Source organism: Sinocyclocheilus grahami, unplaced genomic scaffold (assembly GCF_001515645.1).
Source record: "Sinocyclocheilus grahami isolate Dianchi unplaced genomic scaffold, SAMN03320097.WGS_v1.1 scaffold419.1, whole genome shotgun sequence".
NCBI classification, from domain to species: Eukaryota; Metazoa; Chordata; class Actinopteri; order Cypriniformes; family Cyprinidae; genus Sinocyclocheilus; species Sinocyclocheilus grahami.
The window spans coordinates 1,729,625-1,752,422 of record NW_015505598.1 but is presented as its reverse complement, the minus strand read 5'-3'; the positions used below and the strand labels follow the sequence as shown (position 1 = coordinate 1,752,422).

The window sequence follows — 22,798 nt, the reverse complement described above, 5'->3', positions numbered from 1 at the left end:
GGGGGTGTGCTGCTGTTTGCGTTTCTAATGAAATATTCAATTATAGCTCTGCATGCTTATAAACACGAGGAGCCTGTGTGGGATGCTATTAACGGTCAATTGCTCGGGATATTTTGTGAGAATTCAATGACACAAGCACAATTCAGTTTGTATTTGTGTGTACTTTCCCGAGATTCAGACATACTGGAAAATTAAAAAAAAAATAAAAAATCAAGGTAAGTGGTTGCAATCAACTTATTTGAGCTAAATTTAAATAAACAAATTTAGTTGACTAACTTTCAACATTTTGTTTTTAAATTTAGCTAAAATAAATTGTTTGCAACCACTTCCCTTAAAAAAAATGTAGTATAATTTTTTTTTCAGTGCGGTAATGTATGGAAAGTGATGTTTGATGGTGTTAGGCCTACAGTGTGTGTGTGTGTGTGTGTGTGTGTGTGTGTGTGTGGTTCAGGTATACCCTATGTTATGGGGACAAAATTGTCCCCACAAAGATGGCAATATCCAAAATCCTTGTCCTTGTGGGGACATTTTTTGGTCCCCACGAAGAAACAAGCTTGTAAATCATACAGAAAGTTTTTTGAAGAACTACAATTGGGGGTGTGCTGCTGTTTGCGTTTCTAATGAAATATTCAATTATAGCTCTGCATGCTTATAAACACGAGGAGCCTGTGTGGGATGCTATTAACGGTCAATTGCTCTGGATATTTTGTGAGAATTCAATGACACAAGCACAATTCAGTTTGTATTTGTGTGTACTTTCCTGAGATTCAGACATACTGGAAAATTTAAAAAAATAAATTTTGTTTAGTTTATTAATGGCATTGCTCAGTAGAAAAATGGCAAGCTTTGATTTTACTGATAATAAATTGTACTACTTTAACCTTACTCCACTCAAGTAGCATCGGACTTTAAGCTAATACAGAAAGCAGAAAGGACTATTGAGTTTGTAATGGCTATACCTCTTAGTTCAAGAGTTTCATATAGAAGTCTTTACTCTGAAATGTTTACTAGCTTTCAATATCCTGTTGTCTGGTTTCATGACCAACAATATCTCAAAACATTTCTATATTAAGCTTTAATTCAAACGTCTTAATTTCTCAGAAAGAGATTTCTGGGCTTGCTCAATTTTAAACAGGAATTTGAGTCAAGTTGGTGCTAATAAGAGCTATTTTTTTAGGGTTCTAGACATTCTTTTGATACATTGTTATTTTCAGAGAGGAGTTTCAGGACAGACTGTTAGCAGTTGTTTAGCAATTTACCTTTGTTAGCGTTAGCAACTCCAGCCCAGAATAATCCATGTGTTGGCATGAACAATTTAACAAACCTCACACATCCCATTCTGCCATCTGTCTTATCCTCTTCCTCTTACACACACACACAATGGAAGAAAGAAACTGAAATTTAGGTATGTAAATAAGAATATTACAAAATCAAAAACATGTGTGTGGTGTGAATGAATGAATGATGCATTTAAATAGCGCTTTATTGTGTATTTTTGTACACCCAAAGCGCTTTTCAGTCATGTGGGGGGGTCTCTCCTCAACCACCACCAGTGTGCAGTATTCACTTGGATGATGCGAAGGCAGTCACAGGACAACGGCGCCAGTGCGCTCACCAAACACCAGCTACAGGTGGAGAGGAGAGAGAGTCACAGAGCCAATCAAGTGGTTGAGGATTATTAGGAGGCCATGATTGACAAAGGCCAGGGGGGCAGTTTTGGCCAGGACACCAGGGTTACACCCCTACTCTTTACGAGATGTGCCATGGGATTTTTAATGACCACAGAGAGTCAGGACCTCAGTTTAATGACTCATCCGAAAGATGGTGCTTTTTGATAGTATAGTGTCCCCGTCACTATACTGGGACGTTAGGACCCACACAGACCACAGGGTGAGCACCCCCTGCTGGCCTCACTAACACCTCTTCCAACAGCAACCTAGTTTTCCCAGGAGGTCTCCCATCCAGCTACTGACCAGGCTCAACCCTGCTTAGCTTCAGTGTGCAACCAGTCTTGGGCTGCAGGGTGATATTGTACAGTACATGTGATTTATTTCCCATACTACAGCCATTTGTGGTTTGCTCACTGGAGATATTAAAGCTCTCTTTTCTGTAAAGCTGCTTACAAACAATGTGATTTGTGAAACACGCTATAGAAACCAGACTTGAGTTATGGGTGCTGAGTTCACGCCTCTCAAAATATATATATGTATGTATGTGTGTGTGTGTGTGTGGTTCAGGTATACCCTATGTTATGGGGACAAAATATCCCCACAAAGATGGCAAAATCCAAAATCTTTATCCTCGTACTTGTGGGGACATTTTCGGGGCCCATGAGCAAAACAGCTTAGAAATCATACTAAGCGTTGATTTTTGAAATTCTGAAAATGCCTGTATGTTTGTGTGAGGGGTAGGTTCTGGTGTAGGGTTAGGGTGAGGGGATAGAAAATACAGTTTGGACAGTATAAAAACCATTACATCTATGGAGAGTTTAGCAGAGTGTGTGTATTTATGTGTGTGTGTTTTTGTGTGTGTGTGTGTGTGTGTGTGTGTGTGTGTGTGTGTGTGTGTGTGTGTGTGTGTGTGTGAGTGTGTGTGTGTGTGTGTAGGAGGCAGAGATTCCCAGCTAACAGAGGACCTTCTCAGAACTTTGGCTAATGTTCTGGTAAGGTTTTCTCAAAGCTATCAACAAACGATCTTCAAGTAACATCAACAGAACATTCGTTCAATGTTATCTGGTCTTTAGTAATATTCTTACATTTTAGCACAGCACCATTATTTATACAACATTTAAGATTTTTCACTGAAACATTTTCATTAGACATTCTTCTAGCATTTATTTTTGTGTGTGAGTGTGTGAGTGTGTGAGTGTGTGTGTGTGTGTGTGTGAGTGTGTAGGAGGCAGAGATTCCCAGCTAACAGAGGACCTTCTCAGAACTTTGGTTAATGTTCTGGTAAGGTTTTCTCAAAGCTATCAACAAACGATCTTCAAGTAACATCAACAGAACATTCGTTCAACGTTATCTGGTCTTTAGTAATATTCTTACATTTTAGCACAGCACCATTATTTATACAACATTTAAGATTTTTCACTGAAACATTTTCATTCGACATTCTTCTTTTTTAAAAGTAGTTGTTTTAGAACGTTCAGCGAGCATTCAAAAGTAACGTCCCCATAATGTTTGCAAAACGATACAATGGAATGTTTCCTTAATGTTAACGCATAACCTAGAATACACTATTTTAAAACATTTCAAAAAATTTAGAACATACAAACTAGACATTTTAAACATTCAGAAATAACATATGTAAGCAAAACAATCTTTGAAGCATATAGGCGTGAATGATCGAGCAGCCACAGAAAACACGAGATAGTCTCCGTACATTTTAACCAATAAGAAATGGCTTTATTCTCATTTTCATAGTTCATTTGAGGCAGTTTCTGGCGTTATTTTAATGGCAAATGTCAAGAGTGCATTATTGTAATACGAGAGAATGTGTGCGCCCTCAAACTTTGTCCTGTGTACGCGCAAATAAGTGCTTATTGTAAACAGGTATTTATTCAATCAATTTATTTAGTGAAGCACAGAGCTCATAGAAAGAATGTGTGTAGGCCTATCTACCAGGTACTGTAGCTGGGGTTTGCGGGGCCCCAGTGCAGGTTGTACCAGTGGGCCCTGTTTGAAATTGTTTAATGTGCATGTTCGTTCTATTTATTTATTTGTGCTATTTACACAATGTTTACATTTTTATATTTTTTTTCAAGTTTGTAGGTGTCCAGGTACAGAAGCCGAATAATCAAATGTAAAATAGCACTGCATAGTCTTTCTGCACAACTTCAACATTTCTCACATTATCACAGTTTATTTGCTATAGTTTAGAAAATGGTAATAAAATATGACATCCAATATAATGATAATATAAATTCTGCCATTGTTCACTCACGCTCAAGTTGTTCCAAACTTATGATATTCTGTATTTGGTGGAACATAAAAGAAAATATTTTGAAGAATGTTGGTAACCAAACATTTGTTGGTCTCCACTGACTTATATAGTATGATGGGAAAATACTATGGAAGTCAACGGGGACCAGCAGCTGTCTTGTTCCCCACATTCTTAAAAACATCTTTGTTTGTGTTCAGAAGCAGAAAGAAATTCATAAAGGTTCAGAACAACTTGAGATGATGAGTAAATGATGAGCGAATTTTCCTGTCCAGTTGTTCAATAGAAAAGGTAGCCTACATGAAAACCAACAGGATACTTCAGAACCGAGTGATCAAAATAGGGCAGGATCTTTAAATGCATCCAATCATTTGGCATAGGTGAGATCATGAAAATGAGCTCTTCCTATTGACACTGTATAACACTGCAAACATATGACAAGTGGATTGTTTGAATGGGAAGAGGAAGTAGGTGTAAAGCACTCGAGGTAAACACAATCTAGCTGACAAGTTAATGTGCCCATGCACTTTATTGTCATTTGTATGTAGGACATGCATAATGTCAAATGTGACCCTGGAGCACAAAAGCAGTGTTAAGTCGCTGGGGTATATTTGTAGCAATAGCCAAAAATACATTGTATGGGTCACAATTATTGATTTCTCTTTTATGCCAAAAATCATTAGGATATTAAGTAAAGATCATGTTTCATGAACATATTTAGTAAATGTCCTACCGTAAATATATCAAAACTTAATGTTTGATTAGTAATATGCATTGCTAAGAACTTCATTTGGACAACTTTAAAGATGATTTTCTCAATATTTAGATTTTTTTGCACCCTCAGATTCCAGATTTTCAAATAGTTGTATCTCAGCCAAATATTGTCCGATCCTAACAAACCATACATCAATGGAAATATTATTTATTCAGCTTTCAGATGATGTATACATATCAATTTCGAAAAATTGACCCTTATGACTGGTTTTGTGCTCCAATTTACAGCTTTTCACAATTTTTAATCACTCTTTTTAGCTTTTAGCAGTTAGCAGTTAGTCGACATTGCAGCATGCCGTTAATTATTAATAGTGGGGTTTTTTTAACTGTTTAGAACAGTTTTATCTTGAAATTTGATACTTCAGTGCTTGACATTCACTGTCAGCTAACATAAAATGTTGTGTAACGTTTATTTTGTTGTAAATAAATGTACACAAAATTGAATAGAAAATATTAAACAGGTACAGCAGGTGAAAGCAATGTGGAAAACATTATGATTTCACATAATGGACATAATGATGCATTGTGAATTAAATGAAACATATTTAGAAAACAATGCCTTGAAGCATTAAAATACAGTAATCTATTCAAAAGTGCAGTAAACAGCATGAGTTTGCTGCTCACATGGCTTATAATAAAGCACTTTGTGAAGCTCGATTTACAGTAAAAACATTACAGGTACTCTGATTTAATAAAAAAAAATAACAGAATAGCTGCTTTCTCTTAAGGAAAACATTCGGCTTTTAGATCATCTATGTGCCCAACACCGCTATATCTCCAAAGTTAAATGTATTCTCCCTCGCTTTGTTCTTTCCAAAGAAATTATGTGTCCTGGGGTTTAAGTTCTTAATTGATTAACCTTGTGTAGGATTATACAGTCATCAAGCACACACATGAATATATAGATGTTTGGCTGGACAGGAGGGATTCATGTTCTTGTATGAATGGATAGCTTAATGGAGTAATTTTCAGGGAAGACAGAACAGGGGATCGATCGCCCCACTGATGAGTGTCAATGCATTGTTTTAGGACTTTGGCTGGATGAGGCTGGTCTTTTGGGGATTGGGCCACCGTATGTACAGCAAGGCCTTCTATCAGTATAGATGATCAATGAACAGACACATTCCTGACGAGTAAGGCTATAATTACCACCTCATCTGGTTGTTTAGTAATCTAATAAAGCATGTCTAATATGGGAAACCATTGATTCATTGATGGCTCTGGAGACAGACATGAAAATCTTGCAAGACAGACTGAGAAAGAGCGAGAGAGAGGTGCTGCCTAATTCATTCTGACCCATTTTACAATCTACAGGATAAAGCAGCTGTTTTATTTCATCTTGTCCAGACAATCTGGATCAGTAAAAGAGTGGATTTTAATATTTTATCATTTTGAGAGCAATTTTGACAGAAATTGCAAACACCGATATCAGCGGTTTTCCACTGTATCACTTGGTTCATTGGTTTGTTCTCACTTTAAGTGCTTCAGTTTGCTTGTCTCACTTCTTGTTTGTGCAGCTCTCCTTCTCCTTCATCCTGTTGAAGGTGTCCATCTTTCTCCATGTATTTTACTCTGAGTTAGACCTCAGGAAGTCTCCGAGACGGCTGGACTGCCCACGGATTGCACACGGACCATCTGACCGGATCAAATCTGTTTAGCCGGTTTTATACATTTCCCGGAGTCACGACAATAGATCTTTACAGCCATTCAAAAGTTTGTGTAACACAAAATTTGTGTTAATTCAGCTCTGCATATCTGATTTCACCTCTAAATATCACCTACAAAAAAGAGAAAACTTCTGCCTTTCAAATAATGTCTCTGAGCTCTCAACACAATGAAACACTAAAGATTTACAAGTACCTACATGTCTTCCTTTTCTCAAAAAAGACATTATATGCTAAATATTGTAATTAATAATTCATACCAACTTAATGATGATAACCAAATACAATTAGGAATACCCATAAGACGTGCCTAAAATAGTGAGTGGGTTAATTAAATTAGTTCCCTTAAAAACTAAATACAGACAATTATAGGTTAAATATTTATTCATAGATTTAACTTTTATTTTTAGATTTATGTAGTTAAAGCAGGTTGGAAAACATGGGTATGTGAATCTGTTTTATCATAGTTCAAACCAATAAAACGATATAAAATCAATGTTCTTATTTGTTCTTTTCAATGTGGTCATTTATTTATTTATCTGTTTACTGACTGAGATCATGTTTAGATGTGAGAACCGTTACAGACCAAAAGTAGTAACCTGCAACTTTTATGATAAAGAGCTATTTCTACATTGGCGTAACCTAGTATATTTAGATTGATTCAGTAATGTTAACATTTTTTATCTGAATAAAATCAATTAGTTTAGATGTTACGACTTGAAGCACATTTTTAGGTACCTTATTCTCTAATCCAAGACCTCAGCATTTAATATATGAATTGAAATTAAACAAAAGAATATAATTTGCAAATATTTGTATTTAAGTGTAGCATGCTAAGTGATCTGCAATTGTCAGTGTTGAGAACAAATGACCGCGTAATGCACTGACAGTAATGTATTGGTACAGGGGTTGTTTGGGTTCCAGACAATGTCCGTGTTTTATCTACTCTTCCTGTGGCACGAGTGAATAAAGTGCGAACACATGCGCACACACCCGGCATGCAAACGCACCGATCCACACACACCCTACTCAATTAGGGCTGGGCACAGCCTACACCCAGCTGTCACTCATCTGCTTCCCCTTGGAAATGACATGGTCCTGCCAGCGTGGCATGATGGGAAATGACCTGTCATCGGCCTGATAGGCCTCTGCAGTCAGCTAATCAGATACGGGCTTCAGGGAGAGGCAGTATTGCAGGAACAGAGCTTGGCTGCACTGATAGTCCATTTGTTGCCCTGTTTCCTCCTGAGTGGGTCCATAGTTTCGACCGACCAGACAAGACAAATATTTAGCCTCAGGAGGGAAATGTGTATTTCCTGTCACTGTGAGTACAGAACAATAAATCTCTCTCTCTCTCTCTCTGAGTGTGAATGGACTGAAGTTACTGCTTTGGGTTTCTCAGAATAGCAACAATTATCACACTTCCCTTTATTATGTGCTCGCTCTCATTGTCTTAAGAAATTTAGCAGCAAGCTTGAGTTCAAACCGGAAAGGCTTAACTAATAGTTTGTCTGAGCGAAGCATGCATCCCAGCACGAGATGGAAGAACGAAAGGTCATATTAAAATGGTGTGTTTGCTTATGAAGCATATCTCTATCATATGAGTCTTTGTCATTTGGGCATTTCGCAGTCGGACAAAAAGTACTTTCTGTTTAATTTCTTGTAAGCCGTCTAAAATATATATATGTATGTTGCAAACAGTGAAGCTCAATGGAATATATATTTGAAACAGAAAATATATTTAGTTTCAACCGTCATTGACCACAATGTATTTCAGTGGCAAGAAAATGCATTTCCAATCTTACAGTAGCCTACATTTAGACTTAATACAAGGTGGATGGCCTACTAGAGATCAAAACTAGATTTGTAACGATTTAATAATGTTTAATATTTTATATATTGTATATTGGAATATTGCATTTGTGGAGCATTTTAAATTGTTCCTTACTTAAGTTTATTCAAATGTGTTATATCTTCACATGTTATAAACAACAAATCAAGCTTTTCTTCAGATGTGATGTGTGAATGGATCTGATTTGTATAAAAACATACCAAAAAAAGGCCCAAAGTTATATTGGTAGAAAATATATTTAAGTAAATATATTTTAAAACACAATTTATCAAATATATTTTTTGTGTACTTTTGAAAATATCTACACGTGTATCTTTTAAAATGGCCAAAAATATATTGGTAGAAAATATATGCACTGTAACTGATTTTTGTAATTTGAACAGTATTATACTGTAATATGTACGGTAAGATACTGTAAAATGTGTATACAGTATTTTACTGTAAACCGCAAAGGATTATGGGAAAATATACGGTCACTACTGCATTTCCTCACTACTGTAAATCAATTTAACCTGCGATTGTTTGCTTCCCAAGCAATTTAACAGCTATTTGAGAGCAACACATAATCAATATCTCAAGAAATCAAGACGGGGCTTGTAAATAGAGCGAATCAGCCCTGAATAATAGCCTTTTCCATGAGAATCAGCACATTGATTGGAATACCAATACCTCTCAGCATTGGCATCTTATCTGAATTAATCCTGCCTTGATGTGGCCCGGCAATAAATGACAGGAATTAATGTTGTTTTGATGGGACTGAGTGGGGGTGGAAAGAGAGAGAAAGGGATGATTCTGACACATTGATAACTACACAATGTAACAGCCCATTAAGACCTGGACCCCGCCGTTTGGGCCTCTGTTTCATTTACAGAAGCTTGACACTTCACCAAAACAAATGCTATTCTTCCAATAACAAATAAAGCATAGCAATAATAACACCGAATGGGTTATGCAGGAAAATTGTGAAGAGTGAGTTCTCAGTATACGTCCTTTATCTGCTTACGTTCCCAATGAGAACAGATATGTTAGTCTGCTCGCATTATAAAAAAGCCCTCATAAAACCCTTATAAAACTCTCTTTACACTTTAAGACTCCGATAAATTCATCACCCAGCCGTAGAGCGAAGAATATATTGCCTTGAATTTCCATACATTTTGGTTGAAAATTTTATATTTCTTCTTTCATTGGTGTGTGTGAGGGAGAGGGAACTTTTTTATTCCATGATCCTAAAATGAAATAGCCCATTTGGGCTGGTGATGGATAGGACGCACGCGTGCACTGATGGAGATGTCATTAGAAGCAACAAAAGCACCCTGTCAGGTGGCATCACACGCTGACAAATGCCCCGTAATCTCTGGAGATTGCCAATATTACATTTGGCTCTTTACTCCAGTTTTCTCTAGGGCTTTCTCTCCGGTCTGCTTAGCTATATGTCAGACGTATGCATGCACATAATGGCGTTTGACTTACCTGCACATCAAGGTATAATGAAAAGATTTACATAAAAAGCACAAAATGAAGAAACCACATGATCGGGATGAACAGCATTTGCATGATCGCATTAACGGAGCACAGGTAGAAATCAGCCACCTCCTCTGAAAATGACACGGGTTGAGTGCGGCGGACACAGATCCACACAGACACCATCTCTCCATCAGTAATAGCCAGACAGTGTGTGTTGGCAGTAATTGTTTCATTGCAAAGTGCTTAACCTTCCATTAGCAGGGCAGCTGATCTGCACGGCAGGGCCATGGAACTTGATTTACAGAGTGGAGCAGAGAGATTTACCATCCACACACACAGAAGCTCCTCTATTGACCCAGAGAGAATGGAGCCAGCTGTTACTGTACCATTTCTCCTATATCAATCCATGCACTTAACGCCACAATGCCCCAATGTTTCTCAGATACACATGTGGCAATGGACGCCATCAGCAGGAAACCTTTGCACTATCATCCATTTTCAGTAGTCAGTGCTGGGCAGTAAGGGATTGCATGTAATCCGGATTATGTAATCAGATTCCAAAAATAAAGTACTTGTAATTCGATTATATTACATTTTAAAATACTCGTAATCAGATTACAGGTTTATGGATTATGTGATTACATATTATTCACACAAAGGCAGTAAATTATTCAGAATGTATTGATTCTCCCTAATTCTTATTTTTTCTCTTTTAATGTTTTTCTTACGGTTTAGCTTTGATTATATTTGCATGGTCATGTACATACATTTGAAATAAAATTGTCTATGCAAAGATCTAGACGTCTAGACAAAAAAAAACATGCAGGTAAACTAATAAAATGTTTCTATTCAAGTCATTTAATTTTGATTGTTTTGATTTTCAAATAATTTAGTAATTTTAAGTCTACATTTTTTTCACGAACCCCCTGCGGTTCTTTCATTAAGCCCAGTTTGTGAAAACCTGGTGTAATGTAATGTTTAATGCACTTCATGTTGTTGATAACAAAGAATGAAATATGTTTTCTTTCTCTTTATTTTAATATTAATAGTATACAATAATCCCATTCAAATGTATGCCATAAAAGAGTTAAGTAATCTAAAAGTAATCCAAAAGTAGTCCGATTAAATTCCTTAATGAGTACTTTAATAGATTACATTACTTACAGTATAATTTTCATAACGTATTTAGTAACCAGTAACTGACTACAATTTATAAGTAATCTTCCCAGCACTGTTGGTAGTGTATGTCCCCATACACCACTATTTTATTTCACACACACATTTTGGCTAGTGCACCAGATGTTTGAGCCATCACTATATTAGAATGGTGTGTATTGATTGTGTTGGAATAAGCATGCACTGATTTGTGAAAGCATGGAAAAGGCAGAGGTCTTAGTTAGATTTTAGTGGCCTCTGCTAGGGGTGGTGGAAGATCAAACACGGGGTGAATTTTTCATCGTTCTTATTCTGCAGACATTTATGACCAGTGAGATGTGAACAAGAAGCATCAGCATCTGCGGTGTTTTATGACATCTATAACATTCCAGCAGTTATTACCTGTTCAGATAGATGTGTGTGAAGGTGTGTGGGTGTGTTTGAAAGCTAGTGACTTTCTTGTGCAAGCAATGGAAGATGGTGTTTTTTTTTTTTTTTTTTGGTCAGTAAAGTCTTTATTTTTCTTTTTTGTGTGTCATAGTTAAACACTTTGGGATTTAAGGGCTTGTTCAAATCTGTAACCCTAAATTTGAGCAATATGAGTGATATAATTGCTGTGATAAGACATTTTTACACTGGTGTAACCTGTTCATTCATTCATCCATCCATTCATTAATTCCTTTATAAAGCACTTTACAACTACACATGCAGAACAAAGTGTTGTACAATAAACATACAGATACATAGAGTACAATAAAACATGAAAGAAAATAACCAAACAAGGATATCAACACTAGCCCAACTCTTTAAAGGCAAAATGAAAAGAGGTATTTTTTTATGCAAACTTTAAAAAAGCTAATAGATGTGACCATTCTAATTTCATGTGGCAGGTCTCGGACCTGCAGCAGCAAAAGTCTCGTCTCCTGTAAACTTAAAATGAGTCTATGTGATAGTGAGAAGCAGCTTATTAGTTGATCTTAAAGACCTAGATGTCACATATGGAGGAGTCATTCCATGCACTGCTTTAAAAACATACTGCAGGACTTTATGACCTTAACTAGGTCTTTGGTTAAAAGAACTGATTTTGATCGAGAAAGACACCTGATCTGGAAAAAACAACAACTCCATAGCACCAATATGCTTGTCAAATCTCAGTTCTGGGTCAAACACAGCCCCCAGATTACTTAATTAGTCTTGAAGATAAGCCGACCATGGACCTAAATAAGTAAAGGTATCCTCTGGCAGGGCCAAAAATTAGAATCTCTCTCTGTCCCTGGTTTAACTGAACCAGACTGAGGGCCTTCCATCTCTTCTAAGCATGCCAAAAGTGACTTACAAACACAATTCTCTCATGATCTCAAAGGGAGACAAAAATTTGTGTATCGTCAGTATAAAAATGGTAGGACATGCCATATTTTTTTTTAATCAAACCCAGCGGCAGCATATACAAAGAAAACAAAATAGGCCCAATGACAGAACCCTGAGGAACCCCACGGATAATAGGTTCTGATGGTGAAAAAAAGTCACCAAACTTCATTGAAAAAGATCTATTCTTAGGATAAGATGTGAACCATAAGTTAATGTTTTGATATGTACACATTTATGATGCAGTTGTTGTGTGGGTATTCATTGACACAGTGCTGTCTAAGAGACTAATATTGCAATGAAAGTCACGAGTATGTATCAAACCATGATGTCCCGTATAATGTCACTTCTGTCTCTAAAAAAAGCCAGTGTCCAGATGGGCCTCCAACATGCTCTCTACAAACAGCCAGATCACTTCATGCGCTCACTGACAAACATTCATGACGTAACGTCAGAATTCTGAATAATGCTTGGAAAACTTTTCAATATTTAATTTGCCAGAGTATTTTCTTTTATTCCTTCTGTCTCTCCCCTCCCCCTTCTCTCTCTCTCTCTCGGTTTCTCCAGCAGCAGGTGAGTGGGAGACGCCTTGGGGATATGGATGAGCCCAGTTCACACAAGCGTCTCATTAGCGAGCACTGAATTACACTCCAGACACGTCTTTATGTAGACTAATCATATTACAGCAACCAGGGGAGAGAGAGAGAGAGAACGAGCGAGGGAGAGGAAGAGAGAGGAATGACGGTGACGGGGCAGAGGTAGAGTGGGAGGGGGGGCTGCTTAACCTTTCTTGCAATCTGATTTGCCCGGTAGAACTCAATGTAATCGAGAAGCAACGTCGTGACATGGCTCTGTCTATCTCTCCATCTCTTTACACACGACTCCCTCCACTTCTCCTTCCTCTCCCACTGCGCAATTCCCGCATCCCTCGGGGACCCTTTCTGTCTCTCTCTCTGCATTGTGAATTCAGCCGGGCTGAATATAATCGCTGGTGTGGCACTCGCCTCTGACCACTGCGCACAGTCATTAACCTTGACTGCCATAATTGAATTCAAGGTTGATTGCATGTGACCCCTCCTTGGCTCGGGTCCTTAATGTACATATTCATTACAGGACACAGGCTCTAAACGAAAGGCACAGGGAAAGCTGTAACAATCTCATCGCGCGTGCCGGCTCTGGTCGGGGGAGGAGGGGGCGTTTGTGGCAGCAAGGGGGCACTAATTGCATGTTGGAGAGGAGGATTGGATTATGAAAAGAGTGCACCGATGAATACAGATCTTCGTGACACTGTCAAATTAAGGTCGTCCGTGTAGAGCGGCTGAACGTAGCAACAACACAAGAGGAGAGAGCTGTGTGTGTGACGGAGGAAAGATAGAGGTGAAAACAAACGGCGAGCTCCTGAGAGAGAGAGAAGGCATCTTTACTCAGACCAGTTTAGGCTGCTTGATGCGGCTCTGATCTGCCTTTAATGCATGTCTACAGTTGCAATTGTACGGTCGGTCACACTAGACCAGAGATGCCCAAACCAGGCCCTGAGGGCCAAAGCTGGCCCATGATGACATTTGATTTGGTCCACCATACTATATAAAAGCAAATAACCATTGAAGCATGCCTTCATTTCTTATTTATGTTATTGTTTTAAACTAAATGTAATTGACATTTTGTTTAATTATTTAAAAAATGTATGCATTTTAATATAATGTAGTTGGATATAATGCAACATTTACTTTTGGTCCACAGCCCTAAATCAACTTTGAGTTTTGTCCCCTCATGTTAAAAAGCTTGAGTAACTCTGCAGTCACTAGACTATTTCATGTCCATTTATGCTAATGCAGGAAACCAGAAATGCAAGCCTGTGTGAAGAATTTTTGCATTCTGTTGTGTGTGAAAGTTCATGGACTTAAAAAAATGTGTATAAGGCAGGGTCATTGTAGTTGTCTAAAATTAAAGCCATTCAAAAAAATACATATTCTTTACTTGAAATACAATACATTTGAACTGAAATGAAACAATGCGTTTTTCATTATAATTTAGTTTAACTTGATGTATTAAAATAACCAAAACTGAAATAAAAATTAATAAAAGCTTTTTCCATGTTCATTTTTGCTGGTGTTTTACTTGTATTTTGAATTTTGCACTTCATTGTGTTGTATTGTAGGGTTAATATAACTGTCCATAAAATGACTGGATAATATCCTGGCAGAAATGTGCCATTACACTTAAAAATATATATTTAAAGCATATTTATAAAACATTAAACAAAATTACTACAACTTTAAGTAAAATTTAACTTTAACTAATTAAAACGGAATTTATAAAAATAAAAACTAATTCAAAATATTAATAAAAACTATAATAGTACTTGAGAAAAGCACTGGTAATCTTCTGCCCAGACATTATCCAGCAATTTTATGGACATTTCCATTACTGCGTTAACCCTAAAACACAACGTAATTTCAAGTGCAAAATTTAAAATACAGGTATAAACACCTGTAAAAAAAATCATTTTACATCATTTTACAAAAATTATCAAGTCATTCCTTCATATTAATCCTGGCAGAAATGTGCCATTACACTTAAAAATATATATTTAAAGCATATTTATAAAACATTAAACAAAATTACTACAACTTTAAGTAAAATTTAACTTTAACTAATTAAAACGGAATTTATAAAAATAAAAACTAATTCAAAATATTAATAAAAACTATAATAGTACTTGAGAAAAGCACTGGTAATCTTCTGCCCAGACATTATCCAGCAATTTTATGGACATTTCCATTACTGCGTTAACCCTAAAACACAACGTAATTTCAAGTGCAAAATTTAAAATACAGGTATAAAAAATTATCAAGTCATTCCTTCATATTAATACAGTATACTGTGATTTTAGGTTCTTTGATTGGTCATTTTTTCAAGTTTTTGCCTTCACTAGATCAATTTAAGCATCATAACAAATGTTTAAAATGGGCAAAATGAAAGTCATATCATCATCAGCACATGAAAACTTTCCAAAAGTATTAATGAAATACAGGCTAAAATGCTGTCATTGCCATGATAGAGTACATATGTTATAATTTAATTATTTTTACATTTATAATTTCTTTAGTATGTAAATATATAGCAAAAGCAAGGCATAGAATGAAACATGGAGAGGGACTGAAACAAATGTCAAACGGGGAAGAAAAACATTCCTCTACACACACACACACACACACACACTCACATCTCGTCTCTCACACCTCCACTAAGTGTTCCTCAGTTGTGCCCTCGCTCCAGCATCTCTCTGACTCCACTAATGAAAAGAGGGAGGAGGGGCCGGCTGAAAGCGCTTAAAGAGAAGAACCTTTAACACAACACACCCCCACGTGTCTGTTCACCCGCCGCTGCCCCTGCGTCACTCCTCTAATGCCTGTCAAATTACCATCACCCAAACAAGACAATTAATTTGTCTCCAGCCTCCACGCTACATTCTGCAGGCAGTCACTTTCCTCTCTAGCTCTGTCACAGGACAGAGATTACATGTAAATAAAGTTTATGGGCTGGAGGACAGAAGACATCCAGTACAGGAGGAAACTGAAAAATATGACTTTACTGCATAAGAAGCCAACAAGATTGAGAGATTGCAGAGACAGCTAGTTTGATGTGTCGTATTCATAGTGTGATTCTACGCCGACAAACAAGGGTCAATGACAAAGTGTGTCCATTATAAAGAAAAAGACTTATCTTTTTCAAATCTAGTTTAAAACATGCTGTATTTTCCAAGTTCTTTGAAATGTCAGATACAACCCCAATTCCAGAGAAGTTGGGACATTTTGTAAAATGCAATAAAATCAAGAATCTGTGATTTGTTAATTCTCTTTAACTTTTATTTAATTGATAAAAGTACAAAGAAAAGATTTCCAACGTTTTCACTTTTTATCCACCAATATTTATAATGAAATCATCATATCTTTCAATCTTTCAGAATCTTTACGTTTTAAGCTTTTATTTAAATGAACAAATTTGAATGTCAGTTTTTGTTTTATATATATATTTTTTTATTAAATGTGAATTACATCAAAATTTCAATCATACACTCCATGAAGAGCACATTTTCCTCAAGGTCTTGCTATAGCTCAATTGTATCTGTTGTGTTAATGTTGGTTTCTTTTTTTCTGTCTGTTATGTGGTGCAACCATCAAATATAAAGTATTATTTATTTTCCTTACACCTTGAATACCTTAATAACATAAGATATTATTAGGTAATGACTATCATCTTGATTAAAGTCACTGTGAAATCAAAATTCTTGTTTTGTTTTGTTTTGGGTTTTTTAAATTGAATTCAATTGAATGTTTCAGTGTTTATTATAAATCATTTATCCTTGCACATCATAATGTTTAATCAAAAGCACTATCGTCCCTCCCCCGTTCTCTGATGACGTGTGGGATGATATTCCTCTCCTCCAGCAAACTGTCTCTCACACCAGATCGCAGCAATTAGCAAATGACAACCATTCAATCAATTCCCAGTAGACTAAATCAAATCCCGCCCTGCATTTCTTCTAGTTCCAGATGCGGTTTCACTCGGATATACACCACAATAGGGAAGAAAAGACCACTGCAATTTCTGTTTTATGTTGACTTTAATCAATATTGTTGGCCCTGTGAGGAACTGCATTCCTATTATGTTCCTCTTTTGTAAGTTGATTTGGATGAAAGTGTCTGCTAAATGCATATAGTTATTTATTTATTTGAGGTGATAAGCATTTTTTTTTTAAACAAGTAATAATAAAAGATTACAGAAACTACTACTAGTCTGCTTAATTGGAGTCGATGCAGAATGAACTGTTTGTGGCTCTCCGAACAACCCATTGTAGTGGTGTTTTGTGCTTTTTGAACAAATCGTTTGAGTGAATGATTCAACAACCTTCATAAGACAAATAAACACCACTAATGCATTAGTAGTAGGGGGTGGAACATAAAAACACAGACTCTTGGTTTTGCTTCAGGATGCAGATGTCTCATTTTTTGTGTTTCTACTCATCGTGATTGAAATACATTTGCTGCATTTGTGCTTTATGCATGTGTATCAAGACACCTTTTCTGTAATGTATTTGTACTATAAAAATGGATTTAGTTGTCCAGTCGGAAAACTTCATTTTATGTTGCAGTTTAATATTTTATGGTGTCAAGTCATGCAGGTTTATACCCTACTTACTGATCTCAGACCCAGACGTCCACTCGAGGTTAATAGCAGCACTTCTGGCCCATAGAGAGCGATCCAACTCTTGATTGAATTTTATTCTGTCGCAACGTTTGGCCGTATTCCCGGATAGAGCTGGGTGTGTTCGATGGTTTTCCCAAGCTGCGGAAACACGTGTGTGAAAGCTCTGCTATAGGATGTGGAGGTAGAAAAATAGAGGGTTTTCCAACACTTAATGTGTCTTAAATGCGTCCCCTGACTCTCTTACATCTGCTGGCCTCACTGGAAGTGTGAGCAGATGAACATCCAGAAAAGCCCAGCTGCTTGAACTCCAGCTGAATGTCTCGGAGTCTGATGTAATTGTGTGTTTGTGTTCATCCCTGTGAGTTTGTTGGTGTGGTTTTCACATATTGTGTCTTAAATGCGTCCCCTGACTCTCTTACATCTGCTGGCCTCACTGGAAGTGTGAGCAGATGAACATCCAGAAAAGCCTAGCTGCTTGAACTCCAGCTGAATGTCTCGGAGTCTGATGTAATTGTGTGTTTGTGTTCATCCGTGTGAGTTTGTTGGTGTGGTTTTCACATATGTAACCCTGGAGCACAGAAGCAGTGTTAAGTCGCTGGGGGATATTTGTAGCAATAGCCAACAATACATTGTATGGGTCACAATTATACATTTCTCTTTTATGCCAAAAATCATTAGGATATTAAGTAAAGATCATGTTCCATGAAGATATTTTGTACATTTCCTACCATAAATATATCAAAATTAAATTTGTGATTAATAATATGCATTGCTAAGAACTTCATTTGAACAACTTTAAAGATGATTTTCTCAATATTTCGATTTTTTTGCACCCTCAGATTCCAGATTTTCAAATAGTTGCATCTCAGCCAAATATTGTCCTATCCTAACAAACCATACATCAATGGAAAGATTATTTATTTAGTTTAAAACAAAAATGACCCTTATGACTGGTTTTGTGGTCCAGGGTCACATATATGTGTTCAGCTGTGTTGTGTATGATTGGGTGGTGTATGTACAATAAATGCAAGTAATACTAAGAGCTCCTAAGAAAACAAATATTTCTGGATTCAGACAGAAGTAGATCCTTCTTATAAACTATCATCACATATATTAAAGTATATACATACAGAAATGTAAAAGTCTTCTCGACAGCCCATCAAAATAAGATTTCAGTTTTATCTTGAAATTGTGAAAGAAATGTATTACTATTGTACAGTAGAATGTACTTTTCAAAGTAAAAATAATGATACAAATATTAAAACTTTATTTTTAAAAGAATAATCACACTATTTGTCATCCATGTTTTAATTTTTATAGTAAAGCTCTGCTGTACAGCACTTTGTTTGCCAAAAAAATAAAAGGAATTGTTACATTTTCATTTGATTACATTTTGAAATATTAAATTGTTATTGATTTGTGCCTTCATTTGTTTTATGCCATATTTGATACCACAGTTTTTTTAAATAATACATTTGTTTTAAATCATAAATCCAGAAAAGTTTGAGGCAACACAGAATTTCTGGAAGAAAAAAATAATAATAATGTTGCCATGTTATTGTAAACATTTTAATAAAATATGAAGTTGTTAAAGTTTTATAAATTCAGTTGATTGCACATGCTTTTAGATTTTATGAAATATTAAAATAGAATCCAGAAAAATGTGAAAACACTAAATATGACAATAAATAATCAAATAAAATATACAACCATTTCATTTTTTAAATATAAATTGTTGTTAAATTGAATACGTTTTATTATTTCAAATAATTAGACATACTTTTTTATTTTACCACTATCCAATTTAAGCATTAAAACAACGTCCAGAAAAATTAAAAGTAATCCAGAGAACCCAAGTCCCAATGGTATCTAAGAGCACAAATTATACTAAGCTGATATAATTATTATTTGGAAAATGTTCTCCACTGTAAGGGATCCCTGGCCTCAAAAGTTTGAGAACCCCTGTTATAGAGAACTCGTTATTTTCTTGATTTACACACTTAATGTAATTCTGTGAGCCAAAATCCTTTACTTAAATTCTCAAAACTCTTCACATTTGGTGCAATTTTCTCAACACCGTTTCTTACACTGTGTAACAGTACAGCACAGTAAGCCTAAAATACAGATTTACTGTATATTCAGAGCTGTCGATTCAATTTGACAGGATGTTTCAGGCTTCCATCATTTGTCCATGCGTGTTTATGTCAGGTAACATAGAAAAGAATACAAGATCTGGCTACTATGGTAGCAAATAATATTTGCATGCTCAGAAAACATAGGGAAGGATTTCTTATTAGCGCTGCCTCTTGGTGTAGCCAGTCAGGCACTTACCATAAAAATTAAAATATCACATTTCAAACAATACACCAAACTGGATTTTAAGATTTCCTGAAGGAAATCTGAGTACTTGCCTGTGCAAAACTCACCCCCACAGTTGGGTGTTTGCCAGGACTAACGGCAAGATGAAGTTAATGGTATGGATCATTTTTCATCTGCAACAGCAACTGGTGCCCCCTGACTTTACAACAGTTGAAATTAATTTTAAATACCAATGAATCATAAAATGTTTGCATATTTGTATTTTGTCAGGTGAAAACAATTAAAAGTGACAATTTAGTTCTGCGTATGAGGTTTGAACTCAATCTGCACGTTCCCCATTATACATCAGAGATTAAAAAAAGATTAATCAGAGATTTAATTTAACGTGCAATTTTATAAAACTATTTTAAAATATACATATTTTATTATATTTTAAGACATAACTTTATGTCTGTGGTGTTTTTATGTCAGCAATAGCTGCCACCCATATAATAAAAGGGGATTGATTTATTTATTTAGGAAATAATTTCTGTGTGTAAAGGTCCTTTCTAGATTATATACTGTATATATATATATATATATATATATATATATATATATATACATCTTTTGTTATCTTTAGTTGTCAATCAAGCAAGAGAGAATCGCTGTTAGAATGACGGTCTGTGTTTGTATTGAGGACGGTTAACTGTCCAGATATGAGCAGCACAGCTGTGTGATTAGGAAAACTATAAAATAAACAGACTTCACAAACTCAGTCTAAGGTAATACAGTCTTTTTCCTCTTGTTGAAAGTCGGATGTCCATTGTTATGAAGCGTTATTGTTGATGAGCTGCTATCTGTTGCAGAACAGCATCTTCTGTGGAGACACCAGCAGTTTGTGAAAGACAGATTGTGTATCAAGATGACAAAACAGGTATTAATTTGAACGGCTATAAAAACATTGAGACAGGTCTCAGAGACGTATTGTTTTGGAAAAGCAGAGACAATGAATCCAGAAGTGACACAGTCATCATTGTGCACAGTACCTCAGCAATAACAGACTATATATGTTTATACTGCTATATTGTACCACACACACACACGCACACAAGCTCAAAAGTTACTAAATAAAAACAAAATAAATATGCGAACAAACTGTGATAACCTCAGGTCACTTAAATCTTGTTATGACAATGATGCTTGTTGCGTATTGTTTGGAGACTTTGTGTGTGTGTGTGTGTGTGTGTAATAAATAATAAATAATAAATGTACACACACATATATTATGTACACAAAAACATTTATTTTGGATGCGATTAATCGTGATTAATCATTGCCCAGCACTAGTATTTATGTATTATAGCTTTAAATTCAGTTCTGTGTTGTCTCATAATATTAAAAAAGAGGTTACATAGTAAGAGATAAATATGTAAAAGAACAGAGTCCTGAGGAAATCACTTCATTGTATCATTGTAGAGATGCTCGCAAAGAAAAACAGGACCGGACAGACTAGACTTAACAACCACATTAAAATCATTCAGCTGTTTTTTGCACTGAGAGATGTTGTGGTGATATTTGATTAAATCTGATCTGTTGTAGTCATCAGCAGCTTATAGCTGTAGGAGTATCTAGTTAGATTTTCCATCATCAGAATTAGTCATCAATCATCTGTGCATCATGCTTTTAATAGGTATCATTACTTAAAATCAGAGCTTTATTTCTTACAGCTGTTCAGTGCTAAACTTCAGGAATGTTAATGTCTACTTTAAACTAATATCTCATTTAAGGTGGGAGAAGAAATGCTTGTGAAGTATCAGCTTTAAGCATCACTGGTTTCAGGTGGAAATTAGTTGAAGATAGTTGCAGTAATAAGTTCCCTCTACATAGGATATTTATAGACACTAGATGTTTTCTCTGGCAAATTATGGCTAATGCAATACAATTATATCATATCATGTAGAATGTATGCAATATGTATAACAATTTAAATTGTATGACTAAATCACACAAAACATATATAAGAGAGCACCATTTTCCCCTCCATGAGAAGTTCTTTTTTTCTCCTTTAAGGCAATTATTGAAGAAGCTTTCATCTCTAGGCATATATTTAAATGACACAAGCAGTCGTGGCATAAATTAATATGTATATCAGTGTGGGGGACAATCTAATAACTCACCTGTCAGGCTTTCCCCAGATGAGTGAAAGAAAACACTTATGAAATAACTATCACATTTTTTCCATCATGGCTGTGCTTTTCTAAAAAAAGAAATCGCAGGCAAAATATCCCACTGGTGAAATCACTTCTATGGTGAAACGAGCAACAAGAGTATTGGGTTAGATTTCTGTTTGGATTTAGTAAACGGTAAAAGCTATTATTAAACCCTTATAATAGCTCTTATGCATTTAATGGACAATCTAATGTTACGCTCTCGTCTGTTCCTGTCAGCGTTATGATGTGAAGATCGTGGCTAAATGTGAGCACTTCTCTGGTGGACTGATAAGGGCTTCTTCCAGAAATTAAAGGTGTAGTTCATCCAAAAGTGAAAACACTGTACATTTATTCACCCTCATGTCATTCTAACAGAAGAAGTAGTCACACAGGTTTGGAACAACATTTTTGGGTTCATGCAAACATATATTTGGCATATGCTTTCATAAGACATCCTTTAAGTACACTTTAACATGCTTTTAAAAGAATATATTATATGCTAATTTAATGTTTTTTTCTGTAATATTTCATGCTGTTGAAAAAGTTCTATTTAAGTGTTGATTGATCATTTTCATTTCTGAAACAATGAGATTTGAGACAAAAACAGATGAAATCAGGATGGGACAAAAAAATGTTCCACAGTATTGTATACTGTTTTGATTATGATTATATAATCTGTCTGTCTAGATTTGTCTATCCTTCTACTAAAAAGATACGGCTGCTTTAGTGTAGTTAGATACTTTATGTGAGTAGTTTGACTACTTTAAACTGCGAGTATCTTCCTAACATGAGGCATACATTGAGGCATTCAAAATGAACGTCAGCCCTGTATGTGTGGGACTATGAATGTGTTTGGCTGAGGG

The 22,798-nt window shown here is 35.8% G+C and overlaps 1 long non-coding RNA gene across 1 annotated transcript; it reads left to right on the top strand.

The window, feature by feature from the left end:
- The first annotated feature begins 348 nt into the window (after nucleotides 1-348).
- Nucleotides 349-22,307, top strand: LOC107551259 (uncharacterized). Its single transcript, XR_001604744.1, has 3 exons — nucleotides 349-362; nucleotides 12,487-12,490; nucleotides 22,241-22,307. It is a non-coding gene; the product is annotated as an uncharacterized lncRNA (long non-coding RNA).
- The last annotated feature ends 491 nt before the right edge of the window (nucleotides 22,308-22,798 follow it).